Here is an 11,260-nt window from a genome sequence, read left to right as displayed (position 1 = left end):
AAAAAAAAATAAAACCTGGTACAATTTGCTCCAATAGGGGAAAAAAAAACTTCCTGATCCCATGAGGCAATTGGATGCTCCCTGAATCAAGTCTCTGTTTTCTTTAAAGTTTTAATTTCCAGTTATATTCTGTGCTTTTAGAAAAGCTTTTTCCTAAAGAAATCTATAGAACTTGTTAAAACTACTTCCTGGGGGAGCGTATTCCACATTTCCACAGACCTTACAGTGAAGAATCCCTTCCTCCAGACACAAAGAGTGCCCTCTTGTCCTTTGTAATGACCTTGAAGTAAATAGTTGGGAAGAGTGTTCTCTATATGGACCACTTATACAAGGTGATTATGTCTCCCCTTAAAGGGAGAATAGATTCAGTTCAGCTAATCTCTTCTCATAGTTGAGCTCCTCCATTCCTTTTATTGGATTAGTTAGCCTTCTCTGCACTCTCTCCTATTCCACAATGTCCTTTTTGTGAACTGGTGCCCCAAACTGGACTGCACATTTCAGATGTGGTCTGACCAATGCATTGTACAAGGATTGGATTATTCATGTGAATTGTATGTCCTAAAAGTCCAGATATTTTACATTTTTTCTTTCTATTCAATGAAGTTATGGAATGTTGAATCTATGTATATATTTACAACAGAGTTTCATATGCAGAAATCAGGGTAATAATTGATATATAACCTAGATTTCTGTGAGGATCATTAAATGAGGTCTTTCAGCACTGAGGACAGCCACACTGTACTGAACACAGGAAACAAAGGAATAATGCCTTCTATTTAGAAGTGTAATAATGACTGAACAGCTATAAGATAGTGTCTAGACACCTTTAAATGTATGCATAATTACATTAAACAGCATCCCTGTAGCTGATTATTACAGCTTATTGTCCCCAATAATCATTTAAAAGCAGGCAAAAAATGTAAACCATGGCAACCATGAAAAGAGTCACACAAAAGAACAGTGGAGCATATAAAGGGGGCAATATGTGCAGATAATGTTGGGGAAAAAACAATAAAAACATTCTTATACTGCTGTGTATATTTTCAGCGATAAATGAAAACAGACGCATGTAGACAATCCATAGCAAATATGCCCTGAATACAGAAGGTGTGTGTTAGAAGTAGACAAATCAGATCTACTTAGACAGCAGAAGTGTTTAAAGTGGACCATGCAACAGATTTAGTCAGAAAAAAAGAAAGAAGCCCTCTTTCAAATGTAAGGTTTTGTGTATCAAGCAATATTACAAAACCATCTGGCCCTTTTATAGGTAAATTAGCTAAATACAGCCTCAGATGAACAACCCATGACATATTACAGTGTATTTATTTATTTAACAAAGACTAAGGCTACGTACACACGTGCAATAATTGTTGTTGCAAACGAACGTTTGACGACTGATCAACTATTATTTTGAACAATTGTATGGTTTACGATTCTGCACATGCTGTAATGATACGATCGTTCAAATATAGTCCACCAATAATGTGCACACACTAGATATGATCATTTGAACGATGTAGGTAGTGACATGTACTAGAGAAATTGTATTTCAAAACCATCCACAATCACTGAACGACTGTACACAAAATAGTTTGGAAACGATCATTGCCCAATCAGATCCGCCAAGACAGTCGTTTGTTTCCAGCGACTTTCCTTGTTCATCGGCGTCACTGGCCAGTCGGTGTGCACTTTTTTGTTAAAGATTATCGGCCGATCGGTCGTCAATCGTTCGTTTCCAACAACATATATTGCACGTGTGTACGTAGCCTAAGTAAAAATGCAAAAGCAGTGTGTGATAAATTAATTAAACTCCTACTGCTTTTATATGAATTAGGAGGATAAGTAGAAGCCAGGTACTGCTAAGTAAATGTACTTGATTGACTGATCAACAGCAAACCTGCCCACTTCTAAAAAAGCAGACATGTTGGCAGTCTGTTGATCTGGAGCATTCAAGTGTGTGTTACTACAATACCAAGGAGGAAAGACATCAGTGAATATCTTGGAGAAGCAATTGTTGCTGCCCACCAATCCAGGAAGTGTTAAAAGGTCATTTGGAAACAATGTGAAGTCCATCATTTTACAGAGAGAAAGATTATTTAGTGAAAACCAATCAAGGCAGGTAATCTTTCTCGAAGTGGACATCCCAGTAAAGTCACCCCAAGGTCAGTCTGTGCAATGCTCAAAGAAATTGGCTTATTCTCTTTAAAAAGGACATGGCAGCACAGCTTAGGTTTCAAAGATGCATCTGAATAAACAACAAGACGTCACTTTTGGCACTTTTGTAGTGTCACTTTTGGCGAAAAACAAACTCAGCACAAACACCCCATACCAACTGTTAAGGATGGGGGTGAGGGGTGATGATTTTGCCTTGTTTTGCAGCCAGAGGACCTGGGCACCTTGCAGTCATTGAGTTGATTATAAACTCAATACCAGAGTATTCTAGAGTCAAACGTAAGGCCTTCTTGTGTGACCGATGAAACTTGGCTAAATATGGGTCACTCAACAAATCTACAACAGAATAGGTGAAAAAAAGAATAGGATCAAGGTGCTGCAATGGTCCAGTCAAAGTCCAGACCTCAATGTGATCTATATAGTGTGGAAAGGGCTGCACATAAATGAATATCCACAAACCTCAATGAACTGAAGCAAAATGTACTGTTCTAAAAGAAAAGTGGACACAACGCCTCCATAACAATGTGATAGACAGATAAAATGATATAGAAAACAACTACTTATTAGTATTGGAGGTGATTCTACAAGCTATTCAATCATGAGGTGTACTTTACTTTGGTAACTTTAGTTTAAAGCAAACAATTTGCTTTGAAATTAGTCTTAGGAAAACATTGGGTTTATGGTTCCTTTTGATGATTCACACTGTTAGGAGATGCTCATCTGTCCGGCGACTCCGTGCTGTGCACCATCGCGGTATAAAACACTCTATTCTGTACAACGATGTCACTATTCAAGTTTACCAAGAGATTTCATTTTTCCTCCCTAAGGTTTTTTAAAAATTAAGAACTAAAAGTCTGCCTCAGAAGACTTCCTGTAATCACAGCCTAGAATAACTACTAGCTTGCCTTATTAGGTTTTACCTGTCCATGTAGACTGTAAAGTCTTCTATAACCCCTCTTTATGAATTAGTTACTATGAGTATCATTTATAAAGTGCGATGGAAAAAGTTTCCCAGCTAGTAAGCAAAATAACGAAACTGTTTCAACTACTAGGATAAAAACAGAGACTTTTGTTGCATACATGTGGAGATATATGTAAGTCACACTGTATCAAGGCACCACTAACAAGGCACATGCGACAATGCAAAATTTCACCTTACTCAGTATGGTGTACAGATATATACCAGAAGCCCCGACATTGCCCTTGCTGAGGCAGCTGAGTCTGCATCAAAACAAAACGACAAGTGGCAGCAGCTCTGATCAATTTAAGATTAAATTAAATTAATTAAAAATTAGATTAAAACGTAAATTATTCAAATCAGCTGCCACTGTTGTTGGTTTGAATTTAGTAGACAAACATTTACTGGGTGTTACAACTACCTTGAGTGAGTATAGGTTTCTGATAATCCTTGTTTGCTTTATCTAAACAATGAAACATAAAATGGGATCTAAACTATTTGTGAATAAAATCTGTAGATAACATCTCAGCAGGTTTGACCTATGCTGAGTGAATATTACTCTAGTGATAACTCTTAGTTCAGGGATCTTCAGAGATCAACCAGTGTGGTCCCTGATAGGGGAAGGTATGGTACCTTCATGTCATGACATGGTGATCACATGAGGTTAATTAGTAAAGAAGCCATTGCAAGCTATAGCTGTATATATACAGTCACCAACAACTTTATTAGGTATACCTGTTCAACTGCTTGTTACATAAATATCTATTCAGTCAATCACATGGCAGCAACTCAGTGCATTTTATCATGTACACATTGTCAAAGTGACCTTCTGAAGTTCCAACCAAACAACCGGAAGAAAGACGATTTCAGTGATTTTGAATAAGGCATGGTTGTTGATGCCAGGCAGGCTGAGTAATGCACCAGATCATTTTGATATCACTGTGTCATCATCATGGAAACAGCAAAAGTCAGCAGGTGCCCCAATATCTGTGAAAGTGTATGACAATTCCTTTATACCTTTATTACGTCAATGGTAACTAGTGTGTATGGTAACATTGTTCCAGATGTGCAGAGGTTGTCTCATGACAAGACAACAACCAAATATTGGTAAAAAAAAATTAGATCAGACTTGGCAATTCCCAAACTTTATGCGACTGTTGCAATTGTAATGTGAGACATTAAAGCTCAGCTTTACCTTTGCAGATCTATTGATCCCTCCAGAGGTTTCCTGAATCGGGTCCCGCGTCATCCTGGAATCCTCCTTATATTAAGTGGGATGAAGGATCGAGACAAGGGAGATCCAATTCCTTTCTCTTGTTGACCCCCCCATTCTGGGGTCTGTTATGCCAAAAAAAAACTCTTTCCTTCCTACTAGCAGTGTTCTTTTCTTAATACTACAGCCTGCAGCACATGTGGAGTTAAGCGTGCACTCTTGGCATCCTTCAAAGTAGTGCCTTGGGCCTGGGGAGTGGGAATTTAAGTCGCAATATCTCTGACCACCTATTAGCCAAAGAAGAACAATTTTCAGCAGCAGGAGAAACTATGAGCATAGTATCAGGGGCTTTGGAGCAGTAAAGAAGAGTATAAAGCCATCATCCCTGAAACAGAGCTTTTTATAAAAGCTGATGCAGTTCATCATACTACATTTTGAATTAGAAGTTCTTCCTGCAAATTAAGATAGCAAATATCCATCCTGCTGCCTTTTTGTCACTATCGTATCCTTTAGTGATATAAGGGTCTGAAAAAAAAGACCAGGAATACCACACTGTCAGAAATGTTGGATTCTAAAGGTTGTTTGAGTGGTAGATTCCCATGATAGCAAATCAGAGTTGTGGGCAGCAAGAGGAGGAAAACTTAGGTTTTTTTGCAGTACAGTCTGCATAAGAAGTCTGAATTAGCCAAATACCCCCATTTTGCTGAGTTGAACTTTCCTGGATGATTACCAATCAGCCCATAGGATTTATAATTATATTATTTATAATATAAAGATGTTTTATTCTAGGTAAACAAAGTGGAAGTGAGTGCACACAGACTGAAATGTAGCCCTGCTGCTCTTACTATAACCTCACTCCCTCACCACCTTGACTTCCTGCTGTAAACCTGTATATAAAAAAAGCTAAAATAGCTCACCATCATAAAATACACATTACAAAAGGGGAGTGTCCACGTGTTTTATACCTGTGGATTCTGTTTTGTTTTTTTTGGCATTTTAGTGGGGGAATCAGGAGTAGGAAGCAATGAAAAGGTAAGGGTAAAACCCCTATATCTGGCATACAGCCTCGGTGTTGGTTTGACTACTTTAGTGCAAGCTAAAGATTTTACCTACTGCTGAGTTTTTGAAAAACTAGGCAATGACTGCGACACCCTTGCCTGAAAGTGCAAAGCCCCTGTGCAATAACATTGTATAAGTGTATCTGACCAATAAAGTATTGAAAAGTATCTAAGCATAGGTTAGCCTCTGTAAAAATTATGTATCAAAACAGCTCTGTATATTTCGGTTCAGAGTTATGCTGAGACTGTACACTGAGCTACCGTGTTTCCCCGATAATAAGGCATCCCCATCAAATAAGCCACCCCTGATGTTTGCTAAAATAATTAAAAGAAGGCACTCTCCCGTGAATAAGACATCCCCCGATAGTTGATACTGTGTGTGTCTCCTCGATGGCTGCAGTGTGTGTCTCCTCCTGGCTGCAGTGCAGAGCCAAACTGAAAGTAACAAGCCCGCACACGCGCCCCCGCGACTCCGCACCAGGAAGGACAAGCAAGCTGCTGATCCCTGCCCTAACGGAGTCTGTTACCCGGCCGTACCGTAGAAGCAAAAAAAAGGTAAATCAGTGAACAGAAGGGGACAATCAATGGCACATGAGTGATCAGAAGGGAAATATGAATGGCACATGAGTGATCAGAAGCGGAATATGAATGGCACAGAGTGATCAGAAAGGGGACAATCAATGGCACAGAGTGATCAGAAAGGGGACAATCAATGGCACAGAGTGATCAGAAAGGGGACAATTTTAGGGTAATGTACGGTAGCTATTTAGTTTTTAATTGTTTTATAAATTCAGGACAAGTATTAGAGTCATCTCCCATTGACCTTTAAAGGGTTTAGCCAAACCCGAACTTATAAATGTACCCCATTGAAGACAACTCCTCCAAAGAATAGCTAAACTCCGTGAACAAAATGTCATCACTAACACCAGGGGTCCCAAAAACCCAGCCCGTTTGAGGTCTGAGCCTGTGATGGGAGAGTGGGTGAGTTGTGTCCAGAGAGTGGGCAGGTTCTGGCATCATGATGTCATTCTGGAGGTAGCGTTTAGTGTTCCCTGAGCTCCAAAAGATTAGGGAGCACTGCTGTACACTGTACGGCCAATGCCCAATGAAGTGTGGAGCTTATCACACAGCGGCCATCCAAAGATAAAGGTCTACACAGAATCCCACCCAATACTTGCTGATTTTGGCAGAAGATCACCACACCCACCAATAAGTTTAGCTCTGCATTTAAATTCTTGTGCAGTCTGTGGCTTATAGGCAAACAATAGGTGAACAAAAAATAGTTTGCATTTTTTCTTTAAGACCTCAGACAGCATTTCTTTACACATATATGTTTCTATCGATTTAAAATCTGTTAGAAAAAAAAATACCCTTTAATGTACAGGTTCTATAGCTCAAGCTGCAAAATATACACAGATGTAAAAGCATACTTGTATTTCTTGCCATATGGAACTTAGGACCTCTTTAAATCTATGCTTATGTAATTGCACATATTTTATGTGAATTTAACAGCATGTACATTCTAATGCAATTTTATTTGCATGGCTGGGCATCTTTTCTGTGTTTTTGTTACTATGGATACCTTGTGTTAATGTACAGACAAAGACAAATGTTCACATTTCTTGTATTCAAAAGAGAAACTGTGTATGTCTTTTGTGTGCATGCTGTAATTATTAAAATATAATTGAAGGTGGACATGTGCACAAATATGTTGTCTACAAAAAAAAGTCATTTATTTATTGACTGTCTTAGTAAAAATATAGACATTTTTGTAAATTTTAAATACATTTTATACTAGATTAAAATATAAATACAGGAAAACCTGTTTTTTAAATTAGTTTGGGCTAGTAACACTGGCAAGTTTTTTATTGTTGTATGTATGCTTTTTAGGGGTATTAATTTTCCCTAACTCTCTTTATCCCGAATGTCAATGGAAATGAAAGGAAGTGAATGCAAAATTCAAAGTCGCCATTAGAACAGGAACAGTGGGAAATTATTCCAAAAAAGGACACCGGGTCCAGCAACAAGAAGGGATTCCCTAACAACAGTTCACCTTCTGGTGAATCTACAGGATGGGAAGACACAAACAGAAAAAAAACAATTGAAAAGAAAGTTTAGGATTCAGATATATTGTAAACATTTAAAAATGAATGCTCTGCATTTTAATTTGTTTTAGAAAATGTTTGATTTACAAATAAACATTTTCTGGGATTAAAACATAAAACATACATTTGTAATTTGCACAGGTTATATTGATGTGAGCCAAAAGTAACCAAAAAAGTCCTGCACTGAACCTGTGTGAAACACAAGTAAAAGTTGTAATGTCACAATACCTTTGCATAACCCAAACATAAAATAAAAAAAAATAATTTGGTAAAAAATTCCAAATCTATTTTAGCAGAACTGTAAGTAGAAAAAGGGAGGTAATTGGACAATGACAGAGACCAAATTTCCAACCACAAATATTCTCCTGCACCCCCTAGTGTAGATATAAATTAAATTAGGTAAAAATGTTGTTTTTTTCTGTTTTATTGGGAGACAAAATGTAACCTAAATGAGGTTGTAAAATTGTAAGAAAACTGTTGACTGGACAGCCATAAGCTTCTCAGTAATCAATATTCTGCACGCTGTATCTGGTGGTAAGGTTTAACCATAACCCTAGGGTTGGGGTGTCAGGTGTTCCTCTATATTCCAGGTACAGCTGCACACTGCTCACCATTGTACAGAGGTTTAACCATCTGATGCCAAGAACGCTCAAGTATACTCAAGCAGAATTTTCTACCACTAGCAAAATTCCACAAAATTAATTTCACTTTATGTAGTCCTGCATTACTATAATGTACTGTGTACCTGCGTTTGTCCCGATTCAACCTCAATTCTACTATAAAATTATAAACCCCGCTAACGTATACAATGAAGAATCAGCAATAAATTCCTTTCTCCATGGCTCTTTTTGTTGTGCACACATGTGAGGGTCTTTGCATGCCTTTTCTTGTTGCATTTGGCTGCCCAAAAGCACTCCAGAGACCAGCATATAAACTAGAATTTTTTCTATCTATCCACTTTAGTGGGCTGTGATTTCCCTTTTTGCCGGACGCACCACTTGGTACTTTTCACCCACCCGTCTGGTTTTGGGTGGTTACCAAAAAGTTTGGTCCCAATACAGGGGCCACCACCAACCTACAGCTTCTTCCCACCCAGCTTAAAAAAAAAATTCTGGGGAGAATCCTGATTGGGGTCAAGTTGGTGATCGATTTGAGGTCGATGATCGATCACCATTAATGCACAAAGTGGGTGTCCTGGCATTGTGTACATATTTGGCTTTATTTTGATGGCAACATATCATATAACACCATTCATCGGTACAAAGCATGCAAAACAATGCAATATAATAGCTGAGGGCCCCATATCATACCAGATCCATATATATGTAAATTGCTGTAACCCAAAGCAACTAAGTGTAAGTAATATAGAAGCATGGCAAAAAAAACAGACATAGCGGAGCTCTTTTATTTTAAACACTATGATGCATATTTCAAATTTACATAAGCGGATATTCACCAGTGATTGGTTTACCACTAGTAAACTTTTTGTGAAGATAACACTCACTATTTTGTCTAAATTTTTTAAATTTGTCTACATGCGTCTCACACATTAGATTTGAGCACTGTCAGTGCAATTTTATTACTATGGTACTGCAGTGACTGTCATGTAGCGGCCCAGCGGAGTATCTCTTGGGAAACACTTTCACTCATTTCACACTCAGACTGCAATAAAATGCAAATGTGATTTCAATCTGTTTACCACTTCTGCTATGAAGGTTCTCGCTTTCTGTTGGATATATTATGATAACCAGCTCAAAAGTACAAAATACTTGTGAAAAGAAGGAAAACAAAATACGGACTGAAATCCTGTGAATTTATTCTGTTCCCTTTTTAAAATACAGGTTTTTAAAATAATACACTATGGATGTATTTAATTGTACTATAATTTCGATTAATTACTGTTTTAAGTTTTAGCAGTGATGGCTGCATTTTGTGCCCTCCAAGTCAAAGCAAATTACCTGCATTCTCAGGTAAAAATAAGTACCTTGGTTTATATTCAGACCAGTTTATATTTGTCACCCACTCTGCTTGCAGCTCCTCTGTTTAGTACCTTGCAAATTCTTAGGCTCTCTTTAGAAAGATGAACTCTCTTCCATCTCAGCATCCCCAGCACACTGTGCAATTCAAGAGAAGATTGGAGAACATGTCCTGCAGTCAATGAGCAGATTAGCTCCTGGTAATGATCCTGTCCTACTGTGCCAGTCCTATTTAAGCCTCTCTAGTCTCAGCTACGGGTTGCTGGATCTTCAGCTTTTTACCTGCCACTTGTTTACAGATATTCTGCCTGTTTGACCCTGACCTTACTATCCATTTCTCTGACTTTGGACTGTTTTGACAACAATAATGACTGACAACTACCCCAACTTCGGACCTTCTTGACTATGAATATTGCCTACCACCTGTGTCAATTTCAGACCACAAGAATTACCTGCTCAATGCCCAACCCTGGTACCTGTATACTAGCTGTCCTTGCTCCAAGGCCATTTGTTCCCTGCTCACCCCTGGTAGACTGCAACCTGGTAATCTTCCTGCAGCAAAGCAGTCCGGTGGCTACTAGGGTTACATGACTCCAGTTTTGGTGAAGACTAGGAGACACCTATATTCTACGCCATCTGCCAGCCCTAACATAATTTCAGTACAAGTATATACCAAAACTATGCAAGAGTCATATAGAAATGATTTGGACATGAATTACGTAGCCCGTTCCACATATTTCTCCCCGTATTCTATCCCACACCATAAAAGCTGGAGCATTAGACCATAAAGTTTCCATTCTCATTTTGGTCTTTAATTGTAGATAAATGAGTGACCCGTGCCAAAACTTCATTTTTGTTTTACATAACTTTGCACAGTTGTGGCTTCAATGTGTGGGACTTTTTAAGCTTCTAGCAGTTATTATTTAGGTGCAGGTAATAAAAAACCTGACTGTCTGCTGTAGACAAGACTCTCACTCTTCCTTTCCCTCAGTTTTATATATCAGACTTTATGTTTCTAGTAGCTGATTTTGAGTCAGTAACATTGCCATCTGTTTGTTTTATGGTTGCTATGGTTGCATCACGGTTATGATGTTCAGCGTAATGTTTACAATAATATGAGAGAGCGCTACCGGAACAGATGCTTGTATCCTACTAACAGGCTGTGAATGACACTAGGTTTTTTTTTCACATCCTATACATGCTATTTGTGTTTTAATTTAAAGAACTCCACTAGGCACTATTTACAACGAAGCTGACTATAGAGAATTAAGTCTGCTACATTTCAGAAAAATACAAATTTTAAAAATATTAGCTAGTATAATGGACCTAAAGATAATACTAACTATCTGTATATAATCCATGTATTACAAAAGTCTTAAAAATTTAGTTAAATGAAGGCAACTGAATCTACTCTTATACTGGTTTCCCCAAATCTACTATATGGCCGGATGCTCAACAGTGCTGTCTTCTGTTTTTTTTTTTTTTTTGATCAATCAGAGATGAAGTCATTGGAATAATTGGCTTTTTTGATCACTGTAAAATCCTTTTCTCTGAATACATTAATTCATCTGAACGAGGACACTGTTTTACCTTGGCAGGACCATGAAAAGAGAGCCGGAGCAACAAGCAGACAATGTAGGGTAACCTCGCTAAAATGTGGAGGCTTACAGCAAAAGGAAGATACAACAATATAATTGTAATGTAATACAAAAGGGAAGGTAAGGAGGTGCAGAACAACCTTGTCCTAATGCAAGACAAGAAAAGGGAGGCTAATGAGG

The sequence above is a fragment of the Pyxicephalus adspersus genome, chromosome 4 (genome assembly GCF_032062135.1).
Source record: "Pyxicephalus adspersus chromosome 4, UCB_Pads_2.0, whole genome shotgun sequence".
In the NCBI taxonomy this organism is placed as follows: domain Eukaryota; kingdom Metazoa; phylum Chordata; class Amphibia; order Anura; family Pyxicephalidae; genus Pyxicephalus; species Pyxicephalus adspersus.
This window is presented reverse-complemented; position numbering follows the sequence as displayed.